At 45.4% G+C, this 8,356-nt stretch overlaps 2 long non-coding RNA genes across 2 annotated transcripts; one reads left to right on the forward strand and one right to left on the reverse strand.

Annotated features, from left to right (window-relative positions):
- Nucleotides 1-2,323: 2,323 nt before the first annotated feature.
- On the reverse strand, nucleotides 2,324-5,727 carry LOC309522343. Its single transcript, XR_014215049.1, has 3 exons — nucleotides 5,596-5,727; nucleotides 4,889-5,098; nucleotides 2,324-2,513 (listed from the first exon to the last, which is right to left on the reverse strand). It is a non-coding gene; the product is annotated as an uncharacterized lncRNA (long non-coding RNA).
- Nucleotides 3,827-6,848, forward strand: LOC309522344. The gene is made up of 3 exons (XR_014215050.1): nucleotides 3,827-3,921; nucleotides 4,883-5,096; nucleotides 5,590-6,848. It is a non-coding gene; the product is annotated as an uncharacterized lncRNA (long non-coding RNA).
- The last annotated feature ends 1,508 nt before the right edge of the window (nucleotides 6,849-8,356 follow it).

Below are 8,356 nucleotides of genomic sequence, written 5' to 3' on the forward strand. Positions count from 1 at the left end.
CAACAATAAAAACTGTAAGTACATTTTGAAAAACAGTATTATTAAAATCACAATTAAAACAAAATTCGCAAAAATAAAAACAGATTCAAAACTCCGATAACCTCCATTGTTTTTCAACAAGCAGACATCAGCTAAGATGGTAGCGGCTATGTTACTCTACACCCCCCCCAAAAAACACCCCACAAATCTGTGCCGGCAGCAATGTACAGCAATAAGCAAAGACACAGAGCTCAGCACAGAGAAGGTCTTCACACCATTCTTCCCACCCTTTCCTGGACTCCTGAAGATCCCTTAAAGATTTCGCCCAGATTTTGGCTGAATAGGGACCTGATACAGTCATGAACAAGTGGAAAAGGGAAGGAATTTGCTCTACTATAGCTAACAAAATGATGGGTGTTAGGGAGAGAGGGTCTTGTCGAAACTGACTTGGGAAGGAGGTGAGGCTCCACCAACATAAATTTTCCATAAATTTGGTGCTGCTAACACAGCCGTTTGACTGCACCTCCGGAGGCACACTCCATTGTCTCTTGAGACAGACGGATGCCAACACGGAGAGCCACACCTCTGGCGCTGCTGTGGACTTGAGCATGGCTTTGGTGGGGCGCTGCTCGTTTTTGCCCACCCTGAGCACTTGGGCTGTGAGCCTTACATGGGCAAGTCTGCATCTATACGTGTTGTATAACACCCGTTCTCAATGATATTATGCAAAGCAGGAATTAACTGGAAGTAGGGAGGGGAAAACAGCCATCGAAGGCAGGGCAGTGGTGATTCATTCATGCTCTCGCTGAGTGCCAAAGCCAGTGGAAAATACCAGATCTGCCACACCCAAGGTCTGCATAGAGACCACTAGGCCACTTCATATGCACAAGGACAGGGCAAGCGAAAGCGTTTAAGTGCCTGGAACAAAAAAATCCAAATGGAAACCCTTCCCACTAACTGACCATGGGGTAGAAACCACGGCAGAGTTCTCCACCCCAAGCCCCACTGGAGTGAACGGCTGTGCTCTTGCCCAGCTGTGGTTTACTTCCATGGAGCTTGCAAGAAATTTTCCCTGCGGTTTATTTTCCCACTGAAACCTGCCTCCCAGCCTGCCTTGATTTTGAAACCTCATTTTGCCTATTGTGGGCCTACTACCTCTGCAACCGAAGGCTAGCCAGTTGCAGGAGCTGGGCTGTGCATCTGTGAATGCGCAGTTAATCCTGTCGTCATTGCAATGGCCCGTCTCTATCATGGCCATTGAAAGATTCTCCACAGTCATTGAGCACTATGTGGATTACGCCTCTACAGCTCTCCTCCACTAGCTTCCTTCTTTGTTGCACCAATGCCTGATTTCCCCTCTCTGATTGGCCTGACCAATTTGGGAATTTCAGCAATAAGAAAGACACATAAACTGGGCAGTGGTATATTAAAAGCACCGACTGTCAGCCTACCGGATCAACTTTCAAAGACGACCTGAAGTTCTATGCAGGGGTCCCTTTGTCCACCTTCAGGCTGCAACACACAGAGAAGCCCAGGTTCGAAATATGAAGCACCCGTGTCAAAAAGCAGTCTACACACACACACACACACACACACACACACACACACAGCCCATCTAATGGTCTGCAGAGAAAGGTCATGGCCGGAGGAGAGGGTGAGAGGAAGAAATGCAGACAAATGCGGGCAAATGATCTTGGTACCCTGACTTATATCTTATTAATGGTGCCAGTCGCTGTGGTATCTCAAGGTAACACCCAAGCTTCCAGAGCAAATAGCTTATCTTGCAAACCCCTCCCAGGCATCAAGGAGACGAGGGAAGGGGAATTATTGGGAGGAAAGGCATATTCTCAAGTCCATTTTTTTTTGTAATATTCAATACTATATAAGGCAGGGGTCAGCAACCTTTTTCAGCTGTGTGCTGGTCCATCATCCCTCAGACCATGGGGGGGGGCGGACTATATTTTTTTTTTGGGGGGGGGAGAACGAATTCCTATGCCCCACCAATAACCCAGAGATGCATTTTAAATAAAAGGACACATTCTGCTCATGTAAAAACAGGCTGATTCCCGGACCATCTGCGGTCCGGATTGAGAAGGCGATTGGGCTGCATCCGGCCCCCAGGCCTTAGGTTGCCTACCCCTGATATAAGGCATTTAGGGTGGCATCAAACAGATGACAGAATTGCCATCCCAACTTTGGTTCCACATGGTGTTTGGAATTAAACATCATCAACAACAACAACAGCGCCACAACACACACACAAGCTGTTCACCGTGTGCAACACACCCGTTCATGGTGATTCCCCAACAGCCGCAGCCTGGGTTCTCGAGGTATATGCTTGTTTCGACACTTTGATGTTAGGAAGCAGGGCGGGATGTGAAAATTCTGTTCCCAAGAGCAGAAACAATTTGGTGTGGCAAACACGAGCCCTTTGCCAGCTTCCCTCCTTGTACACACATGTGGGACTCTCACAAATCCAAACCGCAGGCTGCAGGGGCCGGACTTGCATCCTTCATGACAATGGGGTAGGTACCCTTCTATGGGGGCTGTCCAGTCATTAAAAGAATTTGTAGGTGAATATTTATTTGTCTTTTAAAACCAATTGATTCAGTAAATTGAAATCAATTTGTATTTTAATAAAATCATCCTTTGGGGATTTTGAAGGAAATGTGACATAATTTACAGTGTAATCAACGAGACAAAAACCAAATATTTTCTTTTCATCCCCCTATTACATTAGTACACCAGAATCAAAACCTCAAAAACATTATTCTAAAATGCTTTTAATCAGTTTAAAATTGTGAACGATGTCATTATAAATATAATTGCTGTAATTCCTCCCCACTTCAAACCTATATATAGTAATTTTTCAACTCTTTGTACAGTTTGCAATGCATTTATTTGTCCAAGCTGTAATGTAAAACTTGAAAAATAAAAACTGTGGGGCTTTTTTGGGTGGGGGTGGAATTGCCAAGAATCCTTTGCCCCACCAATTAAAATTTGCCCTCACCAATGTAAATTGTCCTCCACCAGTTAATTGACGAAAGCTCACGCTGACGGGGAAACTACCAATTAACCTGAGCAAAGCTTGCAGCCCTGCCTTGCATTCATTGGCTAGCAATTGTTCCTCTAGCCTGAAACTTTGAGGAGATGCCGCTTTAGAATTTATACGGGTGTCGCGTTCGCCACAGCATTGCACTGGAGTTTAGCGCTATATAAAATGCAAAAAGAAGAACTGTGCATAGTGCCTTCTGGGTATGTGCACTTGAAAATAAATGAATGAATCAATAAGTAAGTAATTGTTGGCAATAGTAAGAATAATAGTGCTACACCTTACTTGTTAACCATGGGAAGCATCAGGGCAGACAGCACAAACACAACTGGAGAAGTTCTTCTTCAACAACAGAGAAAAGGAATGGGCAACCAGAGGGCAAACACTTATTCCCCCCCCCTTTCCTCCTTTTATAAAGTGCTGTGCCTTGAGAGAGGAAGGTCACCTCTTGTGTTGATGCCTGCCTCCTTACCTTCTTGCAAAAGAGAAGGCCCTTTCCCTAATTGTCCATTAATAATCCCCCCATGATCGGAAAACTCAAGAGACATTAAACACATTCAGCTCAGAAGGCAAGGATTCGGACGGTCACAATGTTGTGTTATTCGATTAGCGGTGGTGATGGGAGGAGGGCCAATAAATTGGAAAAGGGACCGCGTGGCAGGCGTCCCCACTGCTAAAATCCACTTCCTCGCTTCAGCCTCCATCATGCTCAAGTACATCATGCTCACATCCTGACATGCTCACAAGTTTCCACAAGGGCTTATGGATTTCACCTATTCCTTTTTCCCTCTTTTAGGAGATTTCCTCCATATCCAGACATTTGAAACAAACCTGGCTGTAGCTTCTACTTCTGAAACCGAGGCTAGACTCCCTAGGAGTGCGAATTAGGGGTAAGAAGTAAACATTTGCAGAAGTGACCTGAGCAGGAATCATACCCAAGACGCTTCAGGCCAGAGAGCATGTGACGCAGTAAGAACCATGAATGGATGTCCCGACATCGTTTTAAAGCTGAAAATTTAAAACGTACTTGTATATATATATTTGCCTAGGGATGCTAGCCCAGAGGGAAAGGGTTAAACAGCCCTCCCCTCCAGTACAGCTTCTCTACCCCAAAGTGAGTTTGTGCAAAGGGAGGCTATAGCAGCTTTTATATAAATAAGAGAGAGAGGTAATGAAATAATCTTAAACAGAACAAATGTAGTATTTCAAGGAGGCAAGTGGTGGGTGGCAGAAAGATCTGATATACATTTGTCTCCCAATGGGGCACACTTTCCCCTATGCAAGCCTGATGGAAGTCATTTTGCTCAAGCTTGCATTTCCCCCTCCAGGCACCAAATGTCTTTGGCCACCCTTAATAGTGAAAAGTTGGGGGATCCTCAATATGTGACTGACTGCAGACCAAAACGAAAGGGAGAAAAGCGTCAATATAAATTCGCCATTCTGTCTGTCCACGGACACACCAGCAGTGCCACAAGTCTACTATCAATAAGCATGTCTGGGCTTCAAGAATGGAAAATATGAAAGGGAGTGGCCCTGAAATTTGCAAAGGACCATCCGTCCCGGCAGAAGCAATTTCACGCGGAAAATGGAGAAGTAAATCTACGAGGAAAGAATGAATCATTCTCCCTATGGGTGTGAGCCAGGCAGAGTGTGTGACTGGTGCCATTTTGAGGGTACCACTGACGAGGAAGTGCCCCCACCCAAAACTGATGCCTCATCATGTTCCAATTGTCCTTATATAACTTAGCTGTGGGCGGTTATACAACCTCAAGAGACTCAACAGAGGGGGAAGCCACTCAACATTCCCAGCCAAAGTTATGTCTCTCTCTTTCTTTTGTCTTTGTTTGCCAGATTCACCAAGGAGGTTGGATTGTTTACCTCCACCCTGCTGCTTGTGTGGGGATGTGTTACCACGTCTGTTTATGGCCCGGACACATTTCAACCCGAATGAAGTTTTCTCAACATACCACAATTCCCCACATCTCATGCACATACGCACGGGAAAGGAGCTTATCGCTGAGACAAGCACCATGTGCGCCTGGGAACTAGCATGCTCCAGGAGAAGGTCTGTCTTCTCAAACGGTGTCTGGAACATCCTCATCAACCCCCACTGTATTTTGCCACGGCGGGTTAAGGGAAAATTGTACCGTATTAATCATATTAATGCAGATTTCCGCCCAGGCAGAATCTTCCTGCAGGACTAGCATTCTCCTGCATGTCTGCTCTGGACAGGCACTTCAGACTTACAAAAGCCAGAGCACACTTGGAAGTGGTCAGAAAGGCCTGTTGTACAAATGGGTCAGGTGCCTTCGTTCTATACCAGCTGTACTTGCAATTGACACTGTTGGGGTTAAGCAAATTCACGTACGCACCTAGCAAAGGAAAGTAGCAGCACTTGCTAAAGTCATTCTTCCTCAAGGGGCTTCTGTTAGGATCTAAAGAGCAAGAATGCAGTTTAACCAACTTTCATCTTTCTTTCTTTCTTTCTTTCTTTCTTTCTTTCTTTCTTTCTTTCTTTCTTTCTTTCTTTTTTTCTTTCTCTCTCCCTGTCTCCCTAGTGAAACACTTCAAGGGGATTTCGGGTGTGTCCGGCACCGTTCTCAACTACGCCAGTCCACGGTCAAAGGAAGACCCCATGACTGTGATAAACTCCTGCCTGCACCAGCAGCAAGTCCTAAACGTGGCCCCCAGTAGAAGAATTCCCCCCGTACCTTCCCCCAGCTGCCTTCTGAATTACATTTTTTAAAGAAAGTGAATGAGATTTATGACGCAAATCCCCTTCATTATGAAACCAAACACCATCCAAGAACATTTTGCCGCCGTGGGGAGCAATTTCTAGACGACACACAACACATGCTGAAATCCTTTTTTTAAAAAAAAATTGTAGCTGAAGAGCCAGATTGCAAGATGCAGAGAAAACCGCAAAAAAGTTAGCGCTTACCTAGCAATCTGAATGTTCCTGGTAAGAAGGTCCCAGCTGTTGTATAATTCCTCCTTGAAAGAGAGAGAGAAAAAGGGCAAGAAGATAAGAGAGAGCGAGAGAGGGAGGGAGAGAGAGAGAGAGGAGAGAGAGAGAGAGTATCCAGCTGCCAAGAGTCTGAGCTGGGAACTTACCACTGAAAGTCACTGACTTTTAGTCAAAGAAGGGAAATCCTTTTTAAAACCTTAGCCCCTCCCAGGCCAGTAATTGTGAGGGCAGACAGATGAGACAGGACGTAGGAGGGGCCTCTTTACTGTAATGTGTGTGTGGAATAGGAATAACACCCTTTCATGTCTGCAAACTGGCAGCCAACATTCCTGCTCCATGGTATTTGGGGCTGAGGCCGTTGGTATTTAGGGAGTCAAAATGATTCTGGGTTACAAGGGGAGGGGGAATCAAGGTTATTCTAGGACACATGGAGAGTTGCCGGTCTCTAGGGTGGACTGCTGGAACGTAGCATATACTGCTCGGAGCTGGATTCTCATCCCAAAACGACTGGGTGCCGACTGTATTGTTTTCTCTTTTCCACTGTGTTTCGTTTTTGACCTGGGACTGAATGCAATTTTGCATATCCTGTCTTTTAGGCCTGGTTCTCAATCTGGGCCTGGCCTGCACTACTGGCTGCCCATTGTGGGGTTCACATGCCTCGAACGGTTCTCTGTTCAAAAAATGGTCTGCATGTACAAAATTCGATGTGAGAGGAAACAGTTCACTTCTAGCCTAACCTCCTCCCTGACATGTTAGTTCTCCATGTGCAAGGACTGTGTGTGTCAATACAAAAATAATTCTGCCATCTGGGCAATCTAAAGGGAATAAAGATTAGCTACTGGTTTGCCATTTCTGTGAGAACCAGGTCTCAGCCACTTCTGGGACTAATGAACCCAACATATGATTGGTGCACCCTGAGAAATGTATGTTTAATATGCCTTTCTTGCTTGTCCTGAGGAACTCTGCGAGTAGATTGTCAATAAGTTAAGTTTTCCAGTTTGACTTTACTTGTTCCGATTGTTTTCTAATGACGGTTAAAGACATTTTCCAGCCCATACTGAATTCCTACCAGAGCCTCAGTATTGTGTAGATAAGGAAGGCTGGAGGTAACCAAGACATGTTTCCCCTGGTGTGGTCCAGTGTAGCGAGACTAATTTGCTCTCCAGGACTCGGCAGCTGCAATATGAACAAAACCAGTTCATATTTCGTGGAATTTACTGCTTTTCTGGGTCATCAAGATGCAAAGTTAGGTTTGGCGCTAATTATGGGTGCAGCCCCACCTCTGAGTCATTTCAAAGAAGCTTGTGCAGAACCAGTTCTTACTGGATTATGTGCACCCTTGGTTGTACGTATTTTGGCTGTTCAGAGAGTCGATCCAAAGAGCCGCCTTTGGTTCAAGCCATCTGGCATGCACTTTTTGGGTTGGGTACAGGCAAGAGGATGTAGAGCTGAAACAAGTAAGATCTGTTCAGGTTCATGAGTCAGATACGGATCTTTGTGAACAATCTTTTCTGCCTTTGACTCTGGGAGCTCTGTTGTGTTACTTCAGAATCAGTTTGGAGGGGCAACAGCTCGGAAGTAGCACCCCTAGTTTCATTCCAAGACATCAGTAGCAAGTCTGAGAAAAGATGTGAAGACCTGGGGTCAAAAGTGATAGATCTGGTGGTGATAGATCTGAGTTAGGCACAACCCACACTGCTGTTCCCGTGTGGTCACTACCAAATGAAACCATCACAATTTGATAGTTTTTGACAAAGTTGTGAGTCTTGCAGTCCAGTATTCCTAGTGTCAGGAATTTCAAAGGTTTCTCAGGGTCTGGCAAGCTGTGATCGTGACAAATTCACAGCGCCTCTTCCCGTACTTCAAGGGTCATCGCCAAGAACCTTCTGATCTCCACCCAGAGCACCAACTCAGTTGCAAAAGGGAAGGAAGTTTAAAACGAAAATGAGAAAATAATATTCCAGTCAATTCTCAGCTCCACAGCCTTCTCTTACAGTGTTGAGAAGCAAGATCCATGCCACAAGACATGCTCGACTCCAGCATTGTGACCCTCTACCAGAAGAAAGGTTACTAACATATAACAACCACTATGGAATCTCCCTGCTGAGTACTGTGGGGAAAGCCTTAACCCACGTAGTTCTCAACAGATTACATTCACTCGCTGAAAGGTCTATCCTGAGTCACCGGGGTGCCAACTTGAATAAAATATCAATAATAATAAAAATAATCAATCACAAGACGTCACACACACAATTTGAATGGCAATGCCCATTAACTTGTGGGGGTGGGGCCCCCCAAATATTTTATGGGTGGGAGCGAAGGGACCTTGGTTCCTAGGAGTTGGCTCCTATGCAAGT

The sequence above is a fragment of the Podarcis vaucheri genome, assembly GCF_965113315.1.
Source record: "Podarcis vaucheri genome assembly, chromosome: 17".
Taxonomy (NCBI): Eukaryota; Metazoa; Chordata; class Lepidosauria; order Squamata; family Lacertidae; genus Podarcis; species Podarcis vaucheri.